This window comes from Gossypium raimondii, chromosome 3 (genome assembly GCF_025698545.1).
Source record: "Gossypium raimondii isolate GPD5lz chromosome 3, ASM2569854v1, whole genome shotgun sequence".
NCBI lineage: Eukaryota > Viridiplantae > Streptophyta > Magnoliopsida > Malvales > Malvaceae > Gossypium > Gossypium raimondii.
The window spans coordinates 50,893,597-50,904,848 of NC_068567.1; the positions used below are offsets into that span (position 1 = coordinate 50,893,597).

At 29.5% G+C, this 11,252-nt stretch overlaps 1 long non-coding RNA gene across 1 annotated transcript; it reads left to right on the top strand.

Annotated features, from left to right (window-relative positions):
• The first annotated feature begins 10,433 nt into the window (after window positions 1-10,433).
• Window positions 10,434-10,975, top strand: LOC128039770 (uncharacterized). The gene is made up of 3 exons (XR_008194347.1): window positions 10,434-10,539; window positions 10,649-10,716; window positions 10,852-10,975. It is a non-coding gene; the product is annotated as an uncharacterized LOC128039770 (long non-coding RNA).
• Window positions 10,976-11,252: the final 277 nt, after the last annotated feature.

Below are 11,252 nucleotides of genomic sequence, written 5' to 3' on the forward strand. Positions count from 1 at the left end.
TCTTCTGGTTCTTTAATGAATGTCTATATGAATTCTCAATTAATTTTCGCATCATATATGATCTAGAATGGTCTAACTGGTCACGCCAAGTAGTAAATGCATTTGTGTTAGTAAACTTGTAGTTTACTTTAACATGTGTTTCAATTGTACTAAATTGTAATAAATTGATAATTTTATTGTCATTCTTTTTAATTTGTATCCACATATAAGTACTATTGTGACATTTACTACTGGAAATGTCTAAATCAATATGAAGTCTATAATGCCTCTAAGTCAATAAATATAATTTTCAAACAATTATATGTAATATTTACTTCAGGAAATATGTCAAAATCTTCAAATATAAGGCATTTGGTCTAGTGGTATGATTCTCGCTTAGAGTGCGAGAGTTCCCAAGTTCGGTTCAAAATATAAATAACTCAATCCTCTTTTGATTCATATGAAATGTAATCTTTTCATCATTCACAATCTCAATATGAGATCCATTACGAATATATTTTAAAACCAATGAATTAACCATCAAAAGATATTAATATATTAGCTCTTCTAGAGCTTTCGACTAATTTTGTACTATCAAATATTGAAATAATATTTGTTTGTTTTAGTACCAAATAAGATAAATACTTTCTATCTATAATGATAGAATTTATTACTACATTCTCATATCCTTCCTCAAAGAATATTAATGAAACAAAGTATTTAGGCATATGCCACATATGTGGCCAATAATTATATCATATTGATAACATAAGTTATCTTTACCCTTTGAAGAGTTATCTTGAGAACTCTTATTGTTCTCTTATTTATTACTATGTTCCTACTTTTAGTGGTTCATGATTATATCTTTTATTTTCTTTATGTTTACATTCACTTGGGAATGCAACAAATCTAGTAGGACGAACTTATAAACATCCCAATAGATTCTTTATTTCATAATCACCATCACAAACATGCGTGAGATTTCAAATCAAAATCTATCTATTCATGTTGTCATGATTAGTCTCCAATGATAATAAATATGACATAATAAATAAAATATAGTAAAATATACCAAGATCTTTAAAATCATCGTCATCACCTTAACTATTATCATGAGCACTATTACAAGTAGTAAAACAACTTTGTTTTCGTAATAACATTTACTATCTAATAGTAAAAATTATTTAATAAATAATCAAAATTTTCATGTACGATGCTTGAAAATTATCTTATACACATTGTACCAAATTTCAATACCACATATATGTTATAAAATCTTATCTTGCTCTAATAAAATATTTATAAGTTCAATTTAAAAGATATAATACAATCATTCAATATTAGAAAGTTAATAAGACTAAATAGATCCTATCAAATTTCCTTTTAATCAATAATGGTAGGTTAATAACACTTTCCACCATAATTTTAATCAAATTCAAGAATAAATAACAAGAAAAAAATTAAACATAAAAATATTATGCTTAATATAACTTAATTAAAAAACTTCAAAATAAATAGAAAAAACATACCATATTAATAGCAAACATATTTAATCAATAATTATGTCTTTTACATAAAAAAATTAACCTAAAAGACAAAAATCAAATACCATCAAAATGTCAAATAAAAATTAATAGTAGTCATACCTTAATTGGAAAAGAAAATATGGTCGAAATATAAAAGTTTCTTACCAAATCTATACTTTACCCATTCTTGTACAATAAATCAAAGATCGAGAATAAGAACCATAATCCATTTTGAGATTGAATCTTTCAACATCTCGAAGATGAAGTTGGAAGGGTGAAAGTTTAAGATGAAAAAGAATTTGATTTGTGGGACAACTTCGAAAGATTTTGAAAAAATAGAGAATCATCGTGCTAATAACGTGTTATAAAATAAAGAGAAATAAAGAGAATAAAGAACAAAGAAAATATGAAAGCAATAAAGGATGTAGTTTATTGATCAAAAGGGATGATTTACAATACTTCATCAGAGTCTCTATTTATAGGCATAAGAAGTATAAAAGAAGTAGAGATCTAATTCTAATAACTATTAGAATTTAAAGTACACCAAAACTTTATCTTGATCATGATGGACATCCACTTAATAAGATATTCATAACAGTGCGGATATTATTTAAATTTTTATATAGTTTTTATTTACTTATTTTAGTCACGCAAACGTTGAATTTCTAATGGTGGTTGATTGTACACACCACATCATGTTTACACTTTTATTTTGGTCACCCAACTTTTAGATTGCTTCCGTTTTGGTCATCCAAATATATATATACTTTTTAAGTATTGATTGGGGTAAAAGAACATAAAATATTAAAGTGAAAAGCGTATAAACTAAAATAATGTATTAAAATTGTCATATCGTACTTGTTTAGCCCCATATCAAAGTTTTAACTTTTTTCAACATTAATATTTTAAATTTCAAAACATCAAAATCAATTAAATAAATTACTAAAATTTTGTATCCTTAATAGTGTCAATCGATTTGTTATTGAAATATTGAAATTAATTAATTTGATTAATTTAATCTCTTTCTAAAAGTTTAGATTTTATTCTATGTTTTCAAATTAAAATAAAATCAAATAACTCATCTTTAATAATTGTCTAAGAAACTCAAATTTCTTTTACTTATATGATCTTGAATCTTACATTCCAAGCTGAAACCAAATGAAAAAAATCCTTTAATTAATTACTTTTATCTTCCATGATAAGCAAACCCTAAAATTATTTTCATTACTTCTTTACCCAAGCGAAGAACAAACAATTAATTTAATTAATTGTAATATTTTTTCTTTGCTTTTAACTTAGCATGGAAGATTTAAGATTATATAATAAAAGAAATTTAAATTTCGTAAAAGAAATTATTAAATATGAGTTATTTGAGTTATTTCATTAAGGATAATTTAAAATTTAGAAGAAGATTAATTAATCTAATTAATTTCAATATAATAGTAACAATCCGGTTGGCCTTATAAAGGAGTAAAAAGATTTCAACAATTTTTTAATTGAATTCAATGTTTTGAAATTTCAAATTTCAATATTGAGAAAAAGAAATTTAGAAATTTCAACAATGGAATAAACAAGTACAATTTGACAAAATTTTAACGTATTATTTTAGTTTCTACCCTTTTTCACTTTAATCTTTAATTTTTATTAGGATCCGAGTTTAAAAAAATTTCCATGACTAAAATGAAGGGTTTTTTTTACAAAAAATATTATAAAAAATTAAAAAATTACCAAAATATTATAAATTTTTTTATTTACCAAAATATATCAAAAAAAACTGCAAAAAAAAAATCTGACCGATGTGACGACACCTTGGTCACGCCAATGGCATTGGCGGCACCAAAGGTGCCAAAACCATTGGCGGCACCAATGGTGCCAATGCCATTGGCGGCACCAATGGTGCCATATTGATTAGCGGCACTATTCGTATGATAAATCCGAGATCTGTCCAGCTGAAGGGAGAAAAATCAAAAAAAAAGAAGAAGAAGAAGAGGTTCTGCGAAAAAGAAGAGAAAAGGAGAGAAAAAGAATGTATTTTTTTAAAAATTTTTGATTATATTGTTGTTATTATTTTGTATATTTTGTAATATTTTTTTGTTTTAGTTTAGTTATTAAGATTAATAAAACTCAAAATAATAGTATTAGTTAGTATTATTATTATTATTATTATTGTTGTTGTTGTTGTTGTTGTTGTTGTTGTTAGTATTAAGATGTTATTAATGTATTAAGATGTAACTTAGTAATATTATTGTTAGCAAAAACTAGTATTATTATTATGGTTACTTATTATTTTTATTTACCAAATTAATAATTTTAGTGTGTATTATTTTTTGTATAAAATTATTAATATTATTAGTGTGTTAGTTATAAGGATTAGTGGTTAAACATTAATTTTTTTTAAGTAATTTAGTTACCGTTCGAGAATTTTTATGAGATTTTATTTTTTTGACAGATTAAATATTGAAGATGGATGCTAAGTTTCTTGTATGCGTTTATTTCAATGGAGTCATCTTGACAACAAGTGTTGGATGTGTATTTGAATGTCGGCAACAAATAGCAATGAGATACTCTCCTAGGAGTTGATAGCAAACTGCAGTCGGATCGGTGAATGAAGATACTCCCGTTACGGGACTCCCGTCAATTGGGAGCCCAAGTTGCACTGCAACATCCTCCAAGGTCACCGTGCACTCCCCGCATGGAAAATGGAAAGTATGGGTCTCCGGACGCCACCGCTCCACTAGCGCAGATAATAAATCAAACCGCAAGTCGGAGGACTGGATCAATGCTACTGACCCAAATCCGGCTAGCTCTAGGTACGGCATAAATCGTGCATCCGGAGCTATCTTTAAAACACTCACACGACCCCTTAATACTCGGAACGAGTCCTGATAATGTAAAATTACAGAAAAAATATTACGATAACATAATTTATTTGTATATACTGCGTATATCATTTTTAAATAAATAGAACTCCTGATTAACAAATAATAAATCATACTGCGTTATTAGCCGCATCAGATATGTGTCTAATATCGCTTCGTATCAATCGAGCCATTGCGATGCCTGCAAGTTGAAAAAAAAGTTAGTAAAAAAATCTTACTTCGGCCATTTATTCGTATTTTTTTCTCCTCATTTTATTATTTCAGTGCATAATGTTTGAAATTTATTACTCTAGTGTGTTATTTAAATTAATTTGGTGTAAAAAAATAACCCTTACCCCTGCCCTTTGCTCGTATTATTTTCTCGATTTTTATTACTTTAAATAAAAATATATTATTCTCGTATTTTATTGTTTTATATTATTTCAGTACATTTTCTTTAAAATATTTTGTATAATTATTTCTGAATTTTATAAAAGTTAGTAATACACTCTTACTTCTACCATTTGTTCTTATTTTTTCTCCGCATTTTATTACTTTAAAAATATCATAAACTTAGTCTTTTATAATTTTACATTATTTCAGTGCATCATGTTTGAAATTTATTAATTTAGTGTGTTAAGGGGGAATAAAAGAAAATAATAAATAAGGAGGGATTAAAAGGTAATTAGCCACATATTTGTGCCGCCTTTTTTTCCCCTCTATCACCCTTTTTTTTTCCTCTATTATTTTGGTAAATAAAGAAAAAGTTTATAATATTTTGGGTTTTTTTTTGTAATATTTTGCTAAAAAACCCGCAATAAACCCTTTCCCCTGCCCTTTGGTCGTATTATTATTTTCCCGATTTTTATTACTTTCAATAAAACTATATTACTTTCGTATTTTATTATTTTATATTATTTTAGTACATTTTGTTTCAATTATTTGTATAAATTATTTCTGAATTTTTAAAAAATTTACTAATACACTCTTACTTGCCATTTGTTCGTATTTTTTATTCGCATTTTATTTTTTTAAAATATCGTAATTTTTATTTTATAATTTTACATTATTTCAATTTATTATGTTTGAAATCTATTACATGTGCATTTTTCACATTTTTCCGCATTTTATTATTTTCGATAAATATACAATTCCGTTTTTTCTTTTCGTATTTTATGTTTTCTTAAACATACTTCTTTGTCATTTTACTTTTAATGCTATTTTCCTAAAATTTTAATTTCAAATTCCTAAGTAAATTTCATAAAAAATTCCTAATCAACATACAATGTACATACCATTATTTTTTCATTCTAAATATATTTCATAAAATATATATGCTAAATAAAATAATAAAATAACTATAATGTACATAACATAAATTTTAAATACACAAATATTACAAAAAAATTAAATTTATAAATAAAATTGCCTTTTTTTTCTTTTTTTTCCTTCCTTCCTTCCATCTTCTTCTTCTTTTTTTTTCTCTTCTCATTTCCTTTTCTTTCCTTCTTTCTTTCTTTTTTCTTCTCCTTTCCTTTTCTTTCCTTCTTTTCTTTCTTTCTTTCTTTCTTTCTTTCTTTCTTTCTTTCTTTCCCTCTCCTTCTGCCCCCCACCACCGACCCCCCTATTATTAACTGGTGCCGCCAATGGTATTGACACCATTGGTGCTGCCAATGGTTTTGGCACCTTTGGTGCCGCCAATACCATTGGCGTGACCAAGGTCCCGTCACATCAATCTGATTTTTTTTGAAGGTTTTTTTTTGTTTTTTTATATATTTTGGTAAATAAAAAAATTATATATTTTTTGGTAAATAAAAAAAAGTTATAACATTTTGGTAAATTTTTATTTTTTTATAATATTTTTGTAAAAAACCCCTAAAATGAAAGTGTAAACATGATTTAGACATGATTTAACGTGTACAGTCAACCGTCATTAAAGATTTATCACTTGGGTGACGTGTAACACCCCAAACCTGGCCTAGACGTTATGACCGAATCTGGCGATATCACATTGAAGTGTTTTTCGAAAATATAGTTTCAATGAAAAAACTCGTTCTATATTAATTCTCGTTTATTGAAAACTCAAGTTGCCTTTAGTAGTTTGTTGATCATATTAGTTTGTTACTATATTTTAAACATTGTTTGATGCGGAAGCTTTTACAGTATTTTACGAAAACGTGGTGTCTTGAAAAGCATACATCTTTTGAAAAATCCGCGTCCTACTACTATCAGTAAGATTTTAAACAATTAAAATCCCAAATTAAACGTTAACGATTTAAAGAGGCCTTATTACAATCAAATACTGAAATTAAATTATTATCAATAAAAATCCAATATAGAATCAGGTGCTGTTGTGTGGCCACCTCCGAGTCTCTCGTAGCACCGGTCCCTAAGACTGGGGATTACCTGTAAAATAAACAGAGGGTGAGTTTACGAACACTTAGTGTGTAACCCCATATAAGCAAAATGGCCAAATAGGCCCTAGGCAAGTACAATCTGGGCCTAAGCCCAATTCAATAACAGTTCAGTTCAGTTGGGCTTTAGCCCATTACAGTAACAGTATCAGTGTGGGCCTTAGCCCATTATAGTGACAGTAACAATTCAGAAATGCAATCAGAAATCCTACCCAACCAGCATCTACACTCCACTCCATCCAGCCCAACACTCCATGTGGGGATAAAATCACTCACCCATCCTTACACTTCAAAATTAACACCGGTTGCGGCACTAAACATTATTTGCAGCAGAGCTGCCAGTACAGTACACTTCCTCCAATCATAATAATCTCATTCCCATGCAACATATCATACATGTATGCAACATATACATATATCGTGGCATGCTCATATACAGTCATACATAACATAAAGCATATAGTCATTTTATAATATAGGGGCATAACAATAAATTTACTACGTGGGGGCATAACAGTCATTTCCTATTGGTTTGGGGGTCTAGGTCTACTTACCGACCCATCAGTAGGTCCACAGTCGTCTCGGGCGACCCGTGCAACCTTAACAGTCAAACAGTGAAATTGGGCCCAAAGCCCATAATGCTGGCCCATGTGGCCCAAAACGGCCTAGGACCATGAAATCGTCCATGGTGGCCGCAATAGTCTAATTCCCACGTTTTATGCATTCGGTTTACCACACGAGCAAGTGCACGCTCGTGTAGCGTCAATTGCCATAATTGCCGGTTTATGTTTTGGGCAGGGTTTACACACCTGATTTCTATTTGCTGAGAAAACTGCCCCAAGTCTTTGAAACCTACATTTGACCGATCAATCACCAATTATTCACTTAAACATTTACTCAATTAAAAATATAGAAGTTGACCAAGTGTTAAACTCACAACAACAATACCTTCGCTAGAGTAAGGAGGGAGGTTTCGTCCACTTAAGACGTCAATCAGAGACCTCCAGCCCTTTGGTCAACTCCTAAACAACCAATAGAAAATCCCCTTAAATCACTTAACGAAACAAAAGTTAATCAAGAAGTAGAAATAAAACTTATCGTACCACGAAAACGTACGCTTACTCACGGAACGAATTAACACAATGAAGCAAATAGGAAAAGAAAATAAGATGAGGGGGAAAAAACTTTCAGTAGCAATTTTGGCAGCAAAGAGAATAAATTCAAATCGTCCAAAGATTAGGAGCAACTGAGATTTGGAAAAGAAGCAGTTATCATTCGGCTTGGGGAGAAAAAGAAAAAAAGGACAAGGATTTCAACTCATGACCCCTAACACCACAACACATCACTTAACCACCAAACCAACAAGCCTATTCTAATACTTTTTTTTAATATTTATTTTTAAGCCTACTGACTAAAGATAGGGGTTTATTCAATTAAAACAAAAATTTTGCCTAAGCCAAGGCTTGAACCCAAGAGTTCTCAGACACTCCTAGAACACATAACCACTGAAGTAGACATATATTTGTGTCACAAACATATGAAAACAAATATATAAGGGATTTTTGGGGCGTTACATGACTAAAATAAAAGCACCCTAAAAGTTAGGTGATAAAATTGCAAAGATTTCTTTTAGAAAACCAAAATAAAAACGCCCGAAAAGTTGGGTGACCAATTGAGTAATCTATCCTAAAATATATATCACTAATTAAGAGCTACTATTTAAGTTCTATAACAATTTTTTTTAGTGAATGAAAACCAAAAATTACATTAACTTAAAACATAAGAAAACTCTTTAGGTGGATCTGCTAATAGTAGCAAGCTCTCCTTTCTATCAAAAGACACTTTGGTAATGTGATCTACGATCTTGTTCTCTTCTCTAGGAATATATTGTATCAGCCATTGACCAATCCTCAAAAGTAGGGGTGAGTATTCGATCGAGTCGAGTCAAATCGAGTAAAAAAATTCCGAGTTAGTCGAGTTGGCAATTCCTATTTTAGCAACCATAATTTGATTTTTTTTCAAATTGAGTCGAGTCGAATTAACGAATCTTATTATTTATACTCAATGGTCCGTTTACATGGACCGATTATTTTACTAGTAGACGAAGTACAAGCTTTTAGATTAATTTTCAGTAAAGGAAAAAAGGAGAGTGGGACGATTCAGGAAGGAAAGTAAGACTAATGGGTAATCATTTATCAAAACAACGTAGTTTTGCCTTTTAACTTGATAGTTTTCATTTTTTTAACTTTAGAAAGCCTTTTAACTTTATAGTTTTGACTTTTAACATTAGAAAAGGTAAACATTTATCAAAACAACGTAGTTTTGCCGTTTAACTTTATAGTTTTGACTTTTAACTTTAGAAGAAGTAAACATTTATCAAAGCGACATAGTTTTGCCTTTTTTTATTTAGATTTTTGGATAACTCGAATTAGGGGTGAGCGTTCGATTGAATCGAGTGAAACTGTTTGAGTTAAATTAGAAAAATTAATAATGTTAAATTAAAATCTTGTACAAAATAACTATTTCCATATTAGAACACAAAAATTTGAGACAATATATATTTGAAAACTTTTTAAAGCAAAATATATATATATATATATTAGTATGATAAGCTTGAATCATTAATCGCTTTTAGATTCCAAAATTATTATTTTATTAAATTTTAATATATTTTTAGATTTTTTAAAATTTTATAATTTTTTAATAGTATAAATTTTAGAATTTCTATAAATATTTTGAATTTTAAAAATTATTTTCAAAATTTGAAAATTAGTTTGATTTTTTTTTTGTAATTTTTGTTAAGAGAGTGACCAATTTGCTCATTTTTAAAATTAACAGGGACCAAAACGGTATTTATACTAATCTGTTATTCAAATTATTCGAGTTACTCGAATTGTAAAAATTCAACTCACTCGAACTCAAAATCTGAAATTTCTTATTCGAGTTTACTCGAATAATTCGAATAACTCGATTCAATTAACTCGAAATTTGAATTTTTTTCAATTTTTTTGAATCGAATCGAATCGAATTTTGCTCACCCCTACTCAAAAGAATAAAGCGGATCCTTGAGTGTAACATCCAAAAAAAATTTAATTCCTGACTTGTTAAATTTGGCCATGATTGAGTTTTTACTTTAGTGGTTAAGTGATTTGGGTGTGTGTTTAAGGTCATGGGTTCAAGTATCAATATTGGGAATTTTTGTTATTTTTTTGTCCCTATTCCTATCTTCGTCCTTATGATTTAAATTATCTTTTCGTTAAATCGGTGTTAGAATGAGTCTACTAGTTCAGTAGTAAAGTGTTAGTTTACCCTTAGGTCTTATGTTCAAATATTTGCGTAAGCAAAATGAAATACTTTTATGTCATTTTTAGTGTCACTTTGGTGGATGAGTTTGGATTAAAATTAAACTCCTACAAATATGATTAGTTAGTAGAGGGTAGGATTTGATTTCATTTTGAAAATAAATAAGTTTTAATTAATTAATTCTATTTTTCCAAAACTTGATTCCCACGTTTCCTTTATTTTTAGCATGCCCGTTCCTTTTGTTTTTCTTGATTCTTGATTATTTTTTTATTTTTTATTTACTTTCGTTTACTGGCCATTCTTCCTTTAGTTTCTATTGTTCTTTGTCCTCTACTATTCTTTCTTTGTTTATTCTATTGCCACTTACACTTATTGCTCTTAATTCACGTTTTCGTTTCCCCTGTTTCCTCTTTTTTGATTCCAAACTAGTGTGGTGATTGTGTGCAATTGTATCGTCAGGTAAGATTGGAAAATCTTGTAGGATTGGGATATTTTTTGTGTAAAGATTTTTTTTGTGGAAACATGTGTTAAGTAATTGGGTTTTTAATTTATTCTGATGCGTTTCTAGGAGAAGAACAAGTGGGAAGAGACGATTCTCCAACGATTTAAGTTCGTGTGTTGCTGTTGCGTGCTTGGGTAAGCGTTTAGTTCTGTTTTGAGGTTGTGTGGTTAATCGATTGTGGGTTCGTTTAGTAGTTTTACGAAATTTGAGATCTATGTTCTCAAAATTGTGCTGTCTTACTGATTTTAGTGATCTAATTGACTTTTTAGGGTTTGAAAGTCGCGTGGGTGGATTTGCTTAAAAAACGGTCAAGGTGTGTAACAAAAACCTGAGAAAATAGCGAGTGGCGAAAGCCAAAATTTTGAATTGTCGATGCAACACAGTCGTGTGCCAGGCCATGTGTGATACACGGCTATGTGCTGGGCCATGTGAGACACACGATTTGGGCTATTTGGGTCGTGTGGGCCACACAGGTTGGCCGTTGAGGCCGTGTGAACCACACGGGTGTGTGGGCCTAAACTCTGAAAAATTTCCCTTGAGCTGTATTCGTTGAACAAGTTGAATGTAAGCCTTCTGTAGGGTCTGTAAGATATGAATTAGCTTATATAACGTGGTATTTGATGAGTTAAGTACGATTAAAGTATGCATGAAAATTAAGTTATACACTCAG